The sequence below is a fragment of the Coregonus clupeaformis genome, chromosome 4 (genome assembly GCF_020615455.1).
Source record: "Coregonus clupeaformis isolate EN_2021a chromosome 4, ASM2061545v1, whole genome shotgun sequence".
In the NCBI taxonomy this organism is placed as follows: domain Eukaryota; kingdom Metazoa; phylum Chordata; class Actinopteri; order Salmoniformes; family Salmonidae; genus Coregonus; species Coregonus clupeaformis.
In genome coordinates, this window is record NC_059195.1 from 9120735 (window position 1) to 9133745 (window position 13011).

Genomic DNA, 13011 nt, shown 5'->3' on the forward strand with positions numbered 1-13011 from the left:
AAATAGATGAAGCTCTGATGTGTTGTATCATCATAGGAGTAAAATAGATGAAGCTCTGATGTGTTGTATCATCATAGGAGTAAAATAGATGAAGCTCTGATGTGTTGTATCATCATAGGAGTAAATAGGTAAAGAGAGGAATAGGTTACGGACCTTTGATGTGGTAAATCGTCATAAACAGAAGGGAGAATAAATGCCTTTGTAATACTCAAAACGACCAGGAGATGGAGCCAATGACATGTAACATATTGAATCATAGCACCAAAATGACATTAAAAGGCGAAATAAATGTTAATACATTATCAGAAGTGGATTTGATGCAAGTATTTAAATTACTAACATTGAATGTTACTAACATTGCATGGATGATAATGAATATCCTCAGGAGAGTAGTTAAAAGGGGTAAATAGAGCTTGATGTTATTTTAGAAAGTATTGGAAGAGTCTGTGTTTTCTGGGACAGGCATGGCAGTGTCCTTGGAAATTACAGTATGTTTTTTGGTTCCGCTGAGAGAATGAAGGAGAGGCTGATTTGGGTTGAATGAGGATTGTTAAACTAACTGAAGTATTCTTTGATGTGATTATCTAGAAGTTTCTAACGGTCTATATGGAGTTTGTGACAAATGTGGAAATATGATACATTTTACGTATGGGTAGATGATTATTAGAGATTTCATAAAATAATAATTTGAATAATAATGGTGCTTGCAACGCCAGGGTTGTGTGTTCGATTGCCAAGGGGGGCTAGTATAACTATAAAAAATGTATGAGTTCACTAATTGTGGGTCGCTAGGGATAGGAGCGTCAGCTAACTTACTAAAATGTAAACATTTTAACGGGGATGGAGAGAAGAGTGCGTGATAGTAATTTTTTTGGGCTTTGAATAAGGTTTTGCTAGATTAAACGAGTGAGAATGGTGGAATATGTCTATAAATAAATTGGACCGTGATAAATGGATGATTTCAATATATGATGGTAAACTACAGCAAGTGTTTGGTGTTACTTGTAGCCTACTTAGGAAGGATAGTTGACTAGATCTCATTCATTCTGATAATGGCGGAGTGATGGTTACATTGCGTGGCTATGATTTTAGTTGATTACAAGAGAAACAGGATATAGTTTACGACGCATGGAGAAGTGAATGTCTTATATGGTAATAGATAAACTGAACCAAACATGACGTTACTACGGCAATTTAGGATGGTTAATGTTGTTAAGTTCGTTTAAACCCTATGATAGAGATAAATGCAGAACGCTGTTTGGAAGGGTGTTTTATTAGGTCTGCAAGTAAAAATGGAGGAATTTCCATTTTTGTCTGCGGGTGTTAACCATTGGGGCTTGCTGAAACGTGAGAGCGCTGTAAGGGACATTATGGGTTACGTTAGGTGTACAAGGATCACGTATTTTGTAAGAAGTCATTGGGGGTTGAATATTATCGGCAGGAAATGGATAGCTAGTTAGCGGTGAGAGCTAGGGCTAGGTTTTCATTAGACGACGTCACTTGCTCTATGAACTGGAAGTAGTTGCTTTGCAAAAATCGCTGATTTTGTATGGTGGGTCGATGGTGAATGTTGTCGATATGTGTAGAGGGTCCCTGGTTCGAGCCCAGTAAGGGACAGAAAGCAAATATTTTACATTGATGCTATTGACGTGAATTACTGGTTTCATTGATAACATTATAGGAAAGATGTTGTCCTACCAATCAATGTCGGATAGGATAACATAGTAATTAAAGTTGCATAGGTTTGAATTGGATGTTTTATTGGTTTTGACTATAAATTTAAAATAATTTCTCATCTGTTGAGGTACCGTTATGTGGAAAGTTAACGATAGAGTATGATAGATATTGTAGAGGGTTTACAAAGTAAGGAAGTTCATTGGGAGATGAGAAATGTTGAATTGGATGGTTTGAGTAGAGTGGTATTAAAATAATGCTTTCTAGTTAGGTGAATGAAAATATGTTTATAAGTAGTAGTGATTTGTGGATGGAATTTACTAATGACATGATTTTGTAAGACAGGATGAAAAAGAAAGTGGTGCTAGTTGGGTTATATTGAGATGTACAGGACGCAGAGGGTAATGTGGAGCACATGTCTAGATAGTTGAATATGGAGCATTATTTGATCATTGGTAATTATTATTATTACATTATCTCGTTTTTTTAAACAACAGTGAGTTATGCAGACGGTTCATTACTTCAGATAACGATAATCTGTTTATAGTACGTTGAACGATAGTTGTTGCTGTTGGCCTGATGGATTAAGTAGACATCTTTTTGTGGGTTTTGGATTATGAAACAGTAGGTTTATATTTTAATAACATCAATGCAACAGTTTGCGATGATTAAATTACTAGAAAGGGGTTATAGGTTTATAGTAGAAGGTGTAGTTAACTTAATAAAACATGTTATTATCTAGTGTCTTCTAAGTGGGAGTTATTTTTCCAGGATTGATGGAAGTCTCCTATAATATTATGTTAGGGGTAAAGTAGGACACAACGTATCAAACAATTTTTAATCGATGCTGGGGATAAGATATCTAGTCTTACTTAAGAGGAGTACGTGATTGTATTGGATAATGTATGGAATTTGACATTTAGAGGGAAGTTAGGAACAATAAGTTCTCAACGTCCTTTTATGGCGTGGAGGTGAGGTTGTGTCTCTCTCTGGCGGGAGGTAAGCTTGGCTTATGTGGCTTATATGGTGTCGAGTAAAGCTTAAACTATGTAGTTAGATTGTAGTTAGGCATTGTAGGTAGTTATCGTGGGTTATTGTATGTAATTATTGTAGGTATTGTATTCGGCTGAGCCCGGTGAAGCACGAGGCTAGCTAACCCACTACCTGGACTAGCTAGCGGGTAGCTACTGGTAACTATTAGCAACTGTAGATAGTTGTTTCACGCTTGAGAGTGCCTGTAATTACTCCAGCTAGCTGCCTACAATAATTACATACAATAATGCCTACCATTCAGCTGTTTTTCTAACCTCATTGTCTGAAGCATTAACGTTAGGTAGTAAGTAGCTACTGTGCTCAAAATGTAGCTAGCTTGTTGCTACCTGGATAGCTAACTAAACAATAGCTGGAACGACCTAGCGAACAGACGCGAACTGGCTGAGTCAATCCAGTGGCTAGCTTTGCACTTGGATAGCTAACAGTAGCTGCTAAGGGTAAGTTAAAACCTACATTTGTGTTTTGTTTTTTACATACTGGTAGCCAGAGTCGTTCAAGGGAATTCGGGACATGGGTGACTTGTTAACGTTAGCTTGGCTCTCTCTGTGTGTTCGTGCCGTGGGTGGAGTTTTTTTTTTCGTTGCCAGAAAGCAATGGCTAGCTAGTATGCTAACTATTCTAGCTAACTAACTGGCTGAATAAGTTGACGACGGACTCGCTCAAGCTGTCGGGACTAACCCACAATGTTAGACACGGACACGTATGATCTGCTTGGCGTGTTGACACACTGGTGGTTTGTTGTGGCCGAGTATTGGTGCTTAACCCTGTTGTTGGAGGCTGGCATGCTAGTTGGCTGTGGCGTCATAGGATTCGGTGCCCTGGACGGTTTTTCACGGAAGAATACTGTACCAAGTTAGCTAGCTGAATAAACTAAGTTAGTCTATTCCTAGAAAACATTGAACCACTGTAGTTTACATCAATTATAGTTTCTGAGGTGGAAGTTGGGAGAGTTATATTTGGGTGTTTAAGTGAAACGAAAGTGAGGGAGGCCCCGCTCTCTCGCTTTCCCAGATGTTTAGTTCATTTCATTCCGATCTCCTTTGCATTATTGTAGCCATTTTCTGTAGCCTGTCATCTATGCCTCTGTCTATCCCTGTTCTCTCCTCTCCGCACAGGCTATACAAACACCTCACAAAGCGTGGCTGCTGCCTCTCTAACCTGGTGGTCCCTGCACGCACGACCCACGTGGAGTTCCAGGTCTCCTGCAGCTTCTGGAACTGCCGGTCTGCGGCCAAACAGGCAGAGTTCATCTCAGCCTATGCTACCCTCCAGTCCCTCGACATCTTGGCGCTGACGGAAACATGGATTACCACTGAAAACACTGCTACTCCTACTGCTCTCTCCTCGTCTGACCATGTGTTCTCGCATACCCCGAGAGCATCTGGTCAGCGGGGTGGTGGCACAGGAATCCTCATCTCTCCCAAGTGGACATTCTCTCTTTTTCCCCTGACCTATCTGTCTATCTCCTCATTTGAATTCCATGCTGTCACAGTCACTAGCCCATTCAAGCATAACATCCTTGTCATTTATCGCCCTCCAGGTTCCCTTGGAGAGTTCATCAATGAGCTTGACGCCTTGATAAGTTCCTTTCCTGAGGATGGCTCACCCCTCACAGTTCTGGGTGACTTTAACCTCCCTACGTCTACCTTTGACTCATTTCTCTCTGCCTCCTTCTTTCCACTCCTCTCCTCTTTTGACTTCACCCTCTCACCGTCCCCCCCTACTCATACGCTTGACCTCATCTTTACTAGATGCTGTTCTTCTACTAATCTCACTGCAACTCCCCTCCATGTCTCCGACCACTACTTTGTATCCTTTTCTCTCTCGCTCTCCTCCAACACTACTCACTCTGCCCCTACTCAGATGGTAATGCGCCGTCGCAACCTTGGCTCTCTCTCTCTCCTGCTACTCTCTCCTCTTCCATCCTATTCTCTTCCCTCTGCTCAAACCTTCTCCCTCCAATCTCCTGATTCTGCCTCCTCAACCCTCCTCTCCTCCCTTTCTGCATCCTTTGACTCTCTATGTCCCCTATCCTCCCGGCCGGCTCGGTCCTCCCCTCCTGCTCCGTGGCTTGACAACTCATTGCGAGCTCACAGAACAGGGCTTCGGGCAGCCGAGTGGAAATGGAGGAAAACTAGACTCCCTGCGGACCTGGCATCTTTTCACTCCCTCCTCTCTACATTTTCTTCCTCTGTTTCTGCTGCTAAAGCCACTTTCTACCACTCTAAATTCCAAGCATCTGCCTCTAACCCTAGGAAGCTCTTTGCCACCTTCTCCTCCCTGCTGAATCCTCCTCCCCCCCCCCCCCCCCTCCCCCTCCCCCCTCCTCCCTCTCTGTGGATGACTTCGTCAACCATTTTGAAAATAAGGTTGACGACATCCGATCCTCGTTTGTTAAGTCAAATGACACTGCTGGTCCTGCTCACACTTCCCTACCCTATGCTTTGACTTATTTCTCCCCTCTCTCTCCAGATGAAATCTTGCGACTTGTGACGGCCGGCCACCCAACAACCTGCCTGCTTGACCCTATCCCCTCCTCTCTTCTCCAGACCATCTCCGGTGACCTTCTCCCTTACCTCACCTCGCTCATCAACTCATCCTTGACCGCTGGCTATGTCCCTTCCGTCTTCAAGAGAGCGAGAGTTGCACCCCTTCTCAAAAAACCTACACTCGATCCCTCCGATGTCAACAACTACAGACCAGTATCCCTTCTTTCTTTTCTCTCCAAAACTCTTGAGCGTGCCGTCTTTAGCCAACTCTCTTGGTATCTCTCTCAGAATGACCTTCTTGATCCAAACCAGTCAGGTTTCAAGACTGGTCATTCAACTGAGACTGCTCTTCTCTGTGTCACGGAGGCTCTCCGCACTGCTAAAGCTAACTCTCTCTCCTCTGCTCTTGTCCTTCTAGACCTGTCTGCTGCCTTTGATACTGTGAACCATCAGATCCTCCTCTCCACCCTCTCCGAGTTGGGCATCTCCGGCGCGGCTCACTCTTGGATTGCGTCCTACCTGACCGGTCGCTCCTACCAAGTGTCGTGGCGAGAATCTGTCTCCGCACCACGTGCTCTCACCACTGGTGTCCCCCAGGGCTCAGTTCTAGGCCCTCTCCTATTCTCGCTATACACCAAGTCCCTTGGCTCTGTCATATCCTCACATGGCCTCTCCTATCATTGCTACGCAGACGACACACAAGTAATCTTCTCCTTTCCCCCTTCTGATAACCAGGTGGCGAATCACATCTCTGCATGTCTGGCAGACATATCAGTGTGGATGACGGATCACCACCTCAAGCTGAGCCTCGGCAAGACGGAGCTGCTCTTCCTCCCGGGGAAGTACTGCCCGTTCCATGATCTCGCCATCACGGTTGACAACTCCGTTGTGTCCTCCTCCCAGAGTGCAAAGAGCCTTGGCGTGACCCTGGACAACACCCTGTCGTTCTCCGCTAACATCCAGGCGCTGACTCGATCCTGTAGGTTCATGCTCTACAACATTCGGAGAGTACGACCCTGCCTTACACAGGAAGCGGCACAGGTCCTAATCCAGGCACTTGTCATCTCCCGTCTGGATTACTGCAACTCGCTGTTGGCTGGGCTCCCTGCCTGTGCCATTAAACCCCTATAACTCATCCAGAATGCCGCAGCCCGTCTGGTGTTCAACCTTCCCAAGTTCTCTCACGTCACCCCGCTCCTCTGCACACTCCACTGGCTTCCAGTTGAAGCTCGCATCTGCTACAAGACCACGGTGCTTGCCTACGGAGCTGTGAGGGGAATGGCACCTCCGTACCTTCAGGCTCTCATCAGTCCCTACACCCAAATGAGGGCATTGCGTTCATCCACCTCTGGCCTGCTGGCCCCCCTACCTCTGCGGAAGCACAGTTCCCGCTCAGCCCAGTCAAAACTGTTCGCTGCTCTGGCACCCCAATGGTGGAACAAGCTCCCTCACGACGCCAGGACAAAGGAGTCACTCACCACCTTCCGGAGACACTTGAAACCCCACCTCTTTATGGAATACCTGGGATAGGATAAAGTAATCCTCCTATCCCCCATTACCCCACCTACCTCTGCGGAAGCACAGTTCCCGCTCAGCCCAGTCAAAACTGTTCGCTGCTCTGGCACCCCAATGGTGGAACAATCTCCCTCACGACGCCAGGACAGCGGAGTCACTCACCACCTCTTTAAGGAATACCTGGGATAGGATAAAGTAATCCTTCTACCCCCCCCTTACCCCACCCCACCCCACCCCCCAAAAAAAAAAAAAAAAAAAAAAACATTGTAAAGTGGTTATCCCACTGGCTATAAGGTGAATGCACCAATTTGTAAGTCGCTCTGGATAAGAGCGTCTGCTAAATGACGTAAATGTAAATGTAAATGTAATAAAAAGGGGGTAACTGATATTTCCTAGGTTGTTGATACTGTAAACGATAATGCTTTATTTGATATGGGATCACAAGGAGCAGATGTAGGGGTTCAATAATGATGGTGAGATTTAAAGAGGATATGATCTGAAGGGTAATCAATTCAACATAATCATTGTAAACTCAGAGGAATTTTGAGTGGTTTTAATTTTGTGAAAGGTTTTATATAGTCTTTTTATGGAGTAGTTATGAGGAGTGAGATTGATACAAATGGTTATTGATGAGATAGGACTGTGGATATATGTATCATGTTTTGTGTGTAATTTATTTATTTGGATTGTTGATTATATGTTAACGACATGTACAGTGGGGAAAAAAAGTATTTAGTCAGCCACCAATTGTGCAAGTTCTCCCACTTAAAAAGATGAGAGAGGCCTGTAATTTTCATAATATGTACACGTCAACTATGACAGACAAAATGAGAAGAAAAAAAATCTAGAAAATCACATTGTAGGATTTTTTATGAATTTATTTGCAAATTATGGTGGAAAATAAGTATTTGGTCAATAACAAAAGTTTCTCAATACTTTGTTATATACCCTTTGTTGGCAATGACACAGGTCAAACGTTTTCTGTAAGTCTTCACAAGGTTTTCACACATTGATTCCTCCATGCAGATCTCCTCCAGAGCAGTGATGTTTTGGGGCTGTCGCTGGGCAACACGGACTTTCAACTCCCTCCAAAGATTTTCTATGGGGTTGAGATCTGGAGACTGGCTAGGCCACTCCAGGACCTTGAAATGCTTCTTACGAAGCCACTCCTTCGTTGCCGGGCGGTGTTTTTGGGATCATTGTCATGCTGAAAGACCCAGCCACGTTTCATCTTCAATGCCCTTGCTGATGGAAGGAGGTTTTCACTCAAAATCTCACGATACATGGCCCCATTCATTCTTTCCTTTACACGGATCAGTCGTCCTGGTCCCTTTGCAGAAAAACAGCCCCAAAGCATGATGTTTCCACCCCCATGCTTCACAGTAGGTATGGTGTTCTTTGGATGCAACTCAGCATTCTTTGTCCTCCAAACACGACGAGGTTGAGTTTTTACCAAAAAGTTATATTTTGGTTTCATCTGACCATATGACATTCTCCCAATCCTCTTCTGGATCATCCAAATGCACACTAGCAAACTTCAGACGGGCCTGGACATGTACTGGCTTAAGCAGGGGGACACGTCTGGCACTGCAGGATTTGAGTCCCTGGCGGCGTAGTGTGTTACTGATGGTAGGCTTTGTTACTTTGGTCCCAGCTCTCTGCAGGTCATTCGCTAGGTCCCCCCGTGTGGTTCTGGGATTTTTGCTCACTGTTCTTGTGATCATTTTGACCCCACGGGGTGAGATCTTGCGTGGAGCCCCAGATCGAGGGAGATTATCAGTGGTCTTGTATGTCTTCCATTTCCTAATAATTGCTCCCACAGTTGATTTCTTCAAACCAAGCTGCTTACCTATTGCAGATTCAGTCTTCCCAGCCTGGTGAAGGTCTACAATTTTGTTTCTGGTGTCCTTTGACAGCTCTTTGGTCTTGGCCATTGTGGAGTTTGGAGTGTGACTGTTTGAGGTTGTGGACAGGTGTCTTTTATACTGATAACAAGTTCAAACAGGTGCAATTAATACAGGTAACGAGTGGAGGACAGAGTAGCCCCTTAAAGAAGAAGTTACAGGTCTGTGAGAGCCAGAAATCTTGCTTGTTTGTAGGTGACCAAATACTTATTTTCCACCTTAATTTGCAAATAAATTCATTAAAAATCCTACAATGTGATTTTCTGGATTTTTTTCCCCTCAATTTGTCTGTCATAGTTGACGTGTACCTATGATGAAAATAACAGGCCTCTCTCATCTTTTTAAGTGGGAGAACTTGCACAATTGGTGGCTGACTAAATACTTTTTTTTCCCCACTGTATACTGATAACAAGTTCAAACAGGTGCCATTAATACAGGTAACGAGTGGAGGACAGAGGAGCCTCTTAAAGAAGAAGTTACAGGTCTGTGAGAGCCAGAAATCTTGCTTGTTTGTAGGTGACCAAATACTTATTTCCCACCATAATTTGCAAATAAATTCATTAAAAATCCTACAATGTGATTTTCTGGATTTTCTTTTCTCAATTTGTCTGTCATAGTTGACGTGTACCTATGATGAAAATTACAGGCCTCTCTCATCTTTTTAAGTGGGAGAACTTGCACAATTGGTGGCTGACTAAATACTTTTTTTCCCCCACTGTATACTTTCTATTCCAGGAGAAAGGGGATTTCTTTATCTCATTGGAATATTGCCCAGGGCTAGGGTGGAACTAGTTAGTAAAATTAAGTAGTCTTATTTTTAGGTTGTAATAGGGAGCTACCAAATTAAATAAGGCCTTGTTTGTTTTATTTGTTTTCCAAATGGGTCTTTCAAATAAACACACAACACACCTAGGATGATGTTATAAAAGGTTGTTATTTTTATGTAAGGGGGTTTTCAACAGGTCAATGGTGATAAGTCTTAAAGGAGCACACACAGTGAATTTTATGAAGTTTTTTTTATTTTTGACTGAGTTTTGGGTATACATGATTTCTTATGAGAGTAAATGTCATGAGGATTTTATGTACACTTGGGGTTCATAACATGTATTAGATGTTTTGAATGTTGGTAGTGATTAGTATACTATTTGATGGAACAATTCGTTAAATGATTTCAATGACCTCTGAACTCTGTTCTGACTTGCTGGTGTGATCTGATCATCCACACTAGTAATCCTAGAAACAAGGGCTGAGAAATTTAAGATAGGTCATTTTACTGAGTTGAGGGTAATTTATTAAAACGGACTATTGTGAAGTGGTTTATAATTTGATTTTAATATATATTATTTGGGCTATATAATAAAATAACTAGAGAGAGGGAGCTATCCTGAATGAGGGATACCTGTTGATAGTTAATTATAGTAAATCATGGATTACTTTACGGGATAGAAGTAAATTGAGGTATTATCAAAGGTTGTCTTTTTAATTTCATTTTTATTATGATTTAATAAACAATGTTGGTGTTTAATAAGGTTTTGACTACATAGATTATTAGCATGAATATATAGTAGTTAATTATGTGTTTATCTTTTACTCAGAGTTATATGTGAATTGTTGGGGTTAAGTCATGTCACTTACCACAAAAGAAAGAAAAAAAAGAGTGGATTGATATGATGTTTTTATGGTATAATGATGTCATGCCATAGTGTTGTGAGGACAGAGGAAGAGTTAAGAGATGAGTGGTTTGGGGCCATGAAGTCTACATTCCATTATGTCAAGGTAGATTAGTGATGTTTAGGATAGCATGAGTGATGTTTAGGATACTGACTTGGGGTAAAAAGTGATGAACATCAAAGACAGGGAGTGCCCATGGAGACTTGCCAGATGTATGCCAGCAGAAGGGTAATAAAGGCTATATAAGGTAGAGTGTCTTCTTTGTTAGGTAGTTCAACTGACGAAGGGCAAAGCCATGTCCGTTTGTTAGATGAACCCACGAGCTCGTGATTCAATAAATACTTGGTATGAAATCTCCACAGAATGTCTAAGTATATCCTTGCTTCCTTGATTCTTTGATACCTGAGAAACTCATCATAACAGCAAGGAAGAAGCCACTGCTCCAAAACCGCCATATAAAAGCCAGACTACGGTTTGCAACTGCACATGGGGACAAAAATCGTACTTTTTGGAGAAATGTCCTCTGGTCTGATGAAACAAAAATAGAACTGTTTGGCCATTATGACCATCGTTATGTTTGGAGGAAAAAGGGGGTTCTTGCAAGCCACCATCCCAACCGTGAAGCCCGGGGGTGGCAGCATCATGCTGTGGGGGTGCTTTGCTACAGGAGGGACTGGTGCACTTCAGAAAATAGATGGCATCATGAGGAAGGAAAATTATGTAGATATATTGAAGCAACATCTCAAGACATCAGTCAGGAAGTTAAAGCTTGGTCGCAAATGGGTCTTCCAAATGGACAATGACCCCAAGCATACTTCCAAAGTTGTGGCAAAATGGCTTAAGGACAACAAAGTCAAGGTATTGGAGTGGCCATCACAAAGCCCTGACCTCAATCCTATAGAAAATGTGTGGGCAGAACTGAAAAAGCGTGTGCGAGCAAGGAGGCCTACAAACCTGACTCAGTTACACTAGCTCTGTCAGGAGGAATGGGCCAAAATTCATCCAACTTATTGTGGGAAGCATGTGGAAGGCTACCCGAAACGTTTGACCCAAGTTAAATAATATAAAGGCAATGCTACCAAATACTAATTGAGTGTATGTAAACTTCTGACCCACTGGGAATGTGATGAAAGAAATTAATATGATGTTTTTTATGGTGTAATGATGTCATGTCATAGTATCGTGGGGAACAGGTTAGAGTTACTAGATAAGAGGTTAGGAGACAGAAAGTCTACATTCCATTATGTCAAAGGAGATTACTGATGTTTAGGATAGCATGATTGATGGACAGGATACTGACTTGGGGTAAGGGTGATGAACATCAAAGACAGGGAGTGCCCATGGAGACTTACCAGATGTATGCCAAGAAGAGGGTAACAGAAGGTATATAAGGTAGAGTGTCTTCTTTGTTAGATAGTTCGTAACACCAAGGGGAAAGCTCTGGTCATTGTTGTAACGAACCTGGTATCTATCATTAAACATTTGCATTAACTGTCTACAAAGTGTCTGAGTATATCCTTGCATCCTTGATTATTTGATACCCGAGAAACTCATCATAACAGAAATAAAAGCTGAAATAAATCATTCTCTCTACTGTTATTCTGACATTTCACATTCTTAAAATAAAGTGGTGATCCTGACTGACCTAAGACAGGGAATTTTTACTAGGATTAAATGTCAGGAATTGTGAAAAACTGAGTTTAAATGTATTTGGCTAAGGTGTATGTAAACTTCCGACTTCAACTGTATATGCTCTCTTGGGTAAATAAATTAAACTAGCTCCAGTAGGCTAATCTTTTTGAGTGTGAACCATAAACAATTAATGAACATGCACCTGTGGCACGGTCATTAAGACACTAACAGCTTACAGACGGTAGGCAATTAAGGTCACAGTTATGAAAACTTAGGACACTAAAGAGGCCTTTCTACTGACGCTGAAAAACACCAAAAGAAAGATGCCCAGGGTCCCTGCTCATCTGCGTGAATGTGCCTTAGGCATGCTGCAAGGAGGCATGAGGACTGCAGATGTGGCCAGGGCAATAAATTGCAATGTCCGTACTATGAGACGCCTAAGACAGTGCTACAGGGAGACAGGACGGACAGCTGATCGTCCTCGCAGTGGCAGACCACGTGTAACAACACCTGCACAGGATCGGTACATCTGAACATCACACCTGCGGGACAGGTACAGGATGGCAACAACAACTGCCAGAGTTACACCAGGAACGAACAATCCCTCCATCAGTGCTCAGACTGTCCGCAATAGGCTTAGAGAGGCTGGACTGAGGGCTTTTAGGCCTGTTGTAAGGCAGGTCCTCACCAGACATCACCAGCAACAACGTCGCCTATGGGCACAAACCCACCGTCGCTGGACCAGACAGGACTGGCAAAAAGTGCTCTTCACTGACGAGTCGCGGTTTTGTCTCACCAGGGGTGATGGTCGGATTCGCGTTTATCGTCGAAGGAATGTGCGTTACACCGAGGCCTGTACTCTGGAGCGGGATCGATTTGGAGGTGGACGGTCCGTCATGGTCTGGGGTGGTGTGTCACAACATCATCGGACTGAGCTTGTTGTCATTGCAGGCAATCTCAACGCTGTGCGTTACAGGGAAGACATCCTCCTCCCTCATGTGGTACCCTTCCTGCAGGCTAATCCTGACATGACCCTCCAGCATGACAATGCCACCAGCCATACTGCTAGTTCT